We start from the raw sequence: 5,298 nt of genomic DNA, 5'->3' as shown, positions 1-5,298 counted from the left end.
AATGGGGCTTTTTGGAGGGGAGGAAAAAGGGACTGTTTTCTAAGAATTCTTTTAATGTTTATTTTTGAGACAGAGACGGAGTGTGGGTGGGGGATAAGCAGAGAGAGACGGAGACACAGAATCCGAAGCAGGCTCCAGGCTCCAGGCTCCGAGCTGTCAGCACAGAGCCTGACGTGGGGCTCCAACCCAAAAACCTTAAGGTCATGACCTGACTTGAAGTCAGGCGCTTAACCGACTGAGCCCCCGGGCGCCCCATAAAGGAACTATTTTGTGCTAAGTTTGGCTAAAACCTGGAGGGGGGTTGATAGGGAGGACTTTGGTTGTGGGGGCAGACGGTGTGGTGGAAAACCAGGACGTTCACTTCAGGGGGCTCCAACTCTGATGGGGGGTGGGACGCGGGGCGGGAACCCTGGCTTCGGGGCGGGGGGGGGGCTTTGGCTGTGGGGAAAGGGAGGGGTGTCGGAGGGGAGAGGAAGGAAGCCCGTTGCCAACGAAATAAAGGCGGTGCGGAACCGACCCCAAGCCCTTGATCTATCCCTGCTCCCCACCCCACAGGCTGGATCTCTGTCTGAAGCCGACTTCTCCCTGCTGGATGGGGTCAGGCCGAACGTCGTCTTAAGACAACAGGGTGTGGCGGCCCCTCTGGTCATGCTGACGCCCCAGCCCGACCGAGACCCTTGCCCACCGTCGCCCAGCGAGTCTTTCGCAGACACGGATCTCCTTTAGGGGCTCCGACGCACAGGCCCCGAGGCCCCACTCTCTCTCCTGCTCTGGCTTCAGCCACCGCGCCACGGATGCCCCCGCCTCCACTGTTCCTGCCCTCCGGTCCCCGCGTGGCCCGGCTGCTGGCCAAGACCTGGGTCCACGGCTCCCACCTCCAGCTGTCCCAGCTACAGTCACACCTGCTGCGGGGACCCTTGATGGCCGAGGTGACCTCTGTGGCCACAGTGAGGACCCTGCCCGGCCCGCACCCTACCTGCAAGCTATTTCGGCATCTCTCGTGAGTACGGCACTCAGGAAGCATCTCTGTGGAGTCTGAGTTCGCGGTAGGTGAGGTCAGTAGCGATCTTAGCTTATGTGCACGCACACGCACAGCGTGTTACAGAACCACCACACCCGGGGCTGGGGAAAGCGTTTTACAAAGGCGTTGGGGAAATCTGGAGTGAGGAGGTTGCCAGGGGATGATGAGGGCTGGGGCGTTCCAGTGAGAGATGTCTCGGGGGGGGCGGTGGGATACGTCACCCACGGCTGACATTAGGGGCGACCGAGGAGCAGGGTGTGGGTGACCGCAGTGTCAGGTGGGAGAAAAGGGAGGTGAGAACAGATGACAGGAAGCTGTGCTGCTCGGTGCACAGAAGAATCAAGCTTCGGCCCTTATAAATCCAGAGGAAGGAGTGAGGTAAGAAAAGGAGCAAAGAAGGGACGCCCACTGGGGTGGGAGGGAGACCGAAGGCACGATGTCACGGCAGCCAAGAGGAGAGAGCGTTTCGAGAGGGAGGCGTGATCACCTGTGTTAGATGCTGCTGCAAAGCCAACGAAATGACGGAGGAGCCACCTTCGGGCAGTCAGCACGGAGGCCACGGCCGATGCGCCATGTCCCAGGGGAAGGGCAGGCAGTACAGGCCCACTCTTGTAAGACGACTCACTGCGGGAGGGAAGTGAGAATCGAGGACGCTGCTGGAAAGTTGGTGGGGGGCGGTGAGGTCAGGGCTTTCTCTCAGGGTGTCCAGGATTAAGTGTGTGTGTGTGTGTGTGTGAGAGAGAGAGAGAGACAGGCAGAAGGGGGAGGAGGTAGAAGATGGGGAAAGGGAAGGAGGGAGGGAGAGATGGAGGGGGAGGGACTGGGGAAAGAGAGGGAGATGGGGGAGGGGAAGGAGGGAGGGGGAGGAGAGAAGAAGGAAGGGGGGGGTGAAGAAGAGAGAGGGAGAGGGACAGATTGCAGGAGTGACATCCCAGGGAAGGCCGTAGAGAAGGAGAGATTGGCTTCTGGCGGGAGCAGAGATACTTCCCTGGAGCAGAGACAGAGGCAAGAGGTATAGTTCTGTGCGTGGGAAACGTGAACTTTCGTGGCGTGAGACGAGGGTTCCCGGAATTCTTAAAAACTACATGAGACCGTGCACACGGGTGAACTTCTAAAACCCCTGGCCTCGGGAGGCCTCGGGAAGACGGCCCCGCACCTCGCTTTTCCCCGATCTTAGCCTGACTGGACCCAATCCCAGGGGAGTCTGTGATTTTCAGGGAGGCCCGTCCTGTCCCTTCTTCTCTGTCCCCGGCCCTTGAATTTCCTCTCCCCGCGGTGGGTCCTGGGGTCCCTGCTAACGGCCCCGCTTCTCTCTTCCCCAATCAGCTCCTGATCCCCTCGCGCCACACCACGGACATCAACAGCCTGGCCCGGGAGAGTCTTGTCTCCACACGGGGGATTTCTGGTCTGGTAGGGAGAGCCACGGGCAAAGAGGGAAGGCCCAAGGGTCGCTGGCTGACCCTGTCCTCCACGAAGGCCTCTCCCTGGTCGGCCTCGCACCTGAGTCGGTCTTCTCCTTCAAGGGGCCCGAGCAGGCCCACCGACCCGGAATCTGACCCTGACCTCCCTGCCCTCTGACGCGGCTCACCCTGGTGTGTCCGCGGGGGTCCTCGGGCGGTGAGCACCGGGAGCGGGGCCACGTGGACGACATTGTCCCGAGGGCCGCGGCTTGCCTGACCCACCGCTCCGCTCCCTCGGCCCTCCTGACGGCCCGGCCTGGCTGACGGCGGGCTCTTCTCTCTGTGGCCGGACGCCCTCGGGCTGTGGGGACTCGTCAGCCGGTGAGGGGGACCCAGAGGTGCGGGCCTGGTGCGGAGAGATCACGGACACCGGGCTACAGGGAGCCCCGGACCGGGGGTGAGCACAGACCCTCCCTGCCCACCCGCGTGTCAGGAAGCCGCGCCCTCTCACAACGTCATAGCCCACCCCTCCCCACCCCGGCTTCCCTGAGGATCCCGGGGAGCCCCTCTGGGGCTTCCAGAAATCCCAGCGATCCCTCCCGACGCTCCCGCCCCTTCTGCCTCGCCCCCCCGTACAGCCTTCCCTGACCTCACGCACTCGGGGCTGCTTCTGGAACCAGACACGTTCATCTCGGGGGCATAAACATCTGAGTACACGCCATGTGGGAGCCGTGGACTCCAGGGGCCATGAGCACAGACGGCTCTTCTCTGTGTCTCCAGGTACCTTTCACCAAGGTCTCTCGTGTCCCGCGCTCGAAGCCTCACTTGTCTTTCATGTCACCCGGGTTCCCCGTCTCCTTAGACTCCCGGGCTCAGCTCTGCCACTTTGTCACCGTGTGTATCTTCACGTGCACCGGTCCGCATGCTTCTGCCCACCTGGGCCAGGTAACCCGCTGTGGTCAGACCCCAGGGGCTCCTGGGCCGTAGAAGACGGGGAAGCGAACGCGTGGCTCGCCAGCCTGGGTTCCTAAGTGGCTCCCGTGCTCGCAGCCGGACGGGTATTGCTGGGTCCCTAATGGCCCGCGCACCACGAGGAGGCCCCCGCCCGTCTCCAAGGACGCGACAGAGAAAGACACAGTGGCCTCCTTGCTCCACGCCCACCAGGCCCTTAAGCAGAGCACCTTCATAGAGTTCCGTGGCGGATGCCAGCCCGTCACGGTTGGAGGCAGATGCCCGGGTCCCGGGGAGGACCGGCTTGGAGGGGCGGTGCCCTTGTTGGCCGAGGGGCCCCGGGGCCGAGCCACCTCTCTCCCCTCCTCTCAGGTGGCCTTGGGGCATCATGAGGAGAAGTATTTCTCAGGCCTGGAGCCCCAGGCGGTGCTGGAACAGTTCCAGGAGGAACTGGGCCCAGTGTGGAGCCCAAGGCGGGACTTGAACTCATGACCCTGAGATCAAGACCTGAGCTGAGATCAAGAGTCCCATGCTTTTTTTTTTTTTTAATGTCTACTTTGAGAGAGAGAAAGAGCACCAGCAGGGGAGGGGCAGAGAGAGAGGGAGACACAGAATCCGAAGCAGGCTCCAGGCTCCGAGCCGTCAGCACAGAGCCCGACGCGGGGCTCGAACCCACGAACTGTGAAATCATGACCTGAGCCGAAGTCGGACGCTCAACCGACTGAGCCACCCTTCTTTTGTCTTTTAGATGCCACATATGAGTGAACTCTTATGGTAAATTTGTCTTTTTCTGTCGGGCTTAATTCATTTAGCACCATACCCTATAGGTCTATCATGTTGCAAATGACAAGGTTATGTTCTTTTTTTTATGGCCGAGTGATGGTAATTCTCTTTTAAATTTTTTGTAGAAACCATGCTGTTTCCCACAGCGGCTGCACCATTAGTCATCCCCACTAAAGTGCAGGGTTCTGGCTTCTCCACACCCTCGCCAACACTTGTTTCCTGTTCTCTGGGTGGTAACCATCCCGACGGGTGTGGGGCGGGGTCTCGTTGTAGTTGTGATTTGCATCTCCCTAAGGATGAGTGACGCGAGCACCTTTTCAGGTGTCCGTTGGGCACTCCTACATCTTCTCTGGAGAAGTGTGTTCAAGCCCTTTGTCCATTTTTGAGTTGCGTCGCTTGCTTTTTGTTGTTTTTGAGTTTTAAGAGTTCTCTCTTAAAGTGGATATTAACCACTCATCAGATACGTGATTTACAAATATTTTCTCCCACTTGGTTGCCTTTTTATTCCGTGGATAATGTCTTTTGATGTACAAAATTAAAAAATTTTCTTGGTGGATATCAAAAATTTGTTTCTTCCTTTGTGACCTGCGCCTTTGGAGTCATAGCCAAGAAATGATTGCCCAATCCAATATCACAAAGATTTTGCCCTATGTTTTCTCTTAAGAGTTTTATTGGGGCGTCTGGGTGGCTCAGTCGGTTGAGCATCCGACTTCGGCTCAGGTCATAATCTCGCGGTCTGTGAGTTCGAGCCCCGCGTCGGGCTCTGTGCTGACAGCTCGGAGCCCGGAGCCTGCTTCAGATTCTGTGCCTCCCTCTCTCTCTGCCCCTCCCCTGCTCATGCTCTATCTGTCAAAAATAAATAAGCATTAAAAAGAAAAAAAGAGGGGCGCCTGGGTGGCGCAGTCGGCTAAGCGTCCGGCTTCAGCCAGGTCACAATCTCGCGGTCCGTGAGTTCGAGCCCCGCATCAGACTCTGGGCTGATGGCTCGGAGCCTGGAGACTGTTTCCGATTCTGTGTCTCCCTCTCTCTCTGCCCCTCCCCCGTTCATGCTCTGTCTCTTTCTGTCCCAAAAATAAAATAAAAACGTTGAAAAAAAATTAAAAAAAAAAAAAAAGAAAAAAGTTTTATTGGTTTAGGTCTTAC

The sequence above is a fragment of the Herpailurus yagouaroundi genome, unplaced genomic scaffold, assembly GCF_014898765.1.
Source record: "Herpailurus yagouaroundi ecotype Mexico unplaced genomic scaffold, PumYag 208, whole genome shotgun sequence".
In the NCBI taxonomy this organism is placed as follows: Eukaryota; Metazoa; Chordata; class Mammalia; order Carnivora; family Felidae; genus Herpailurus; species Herpailurus yagouaroundi.
Note: the sequence above shows the minus strand (reverse complement) of the source record.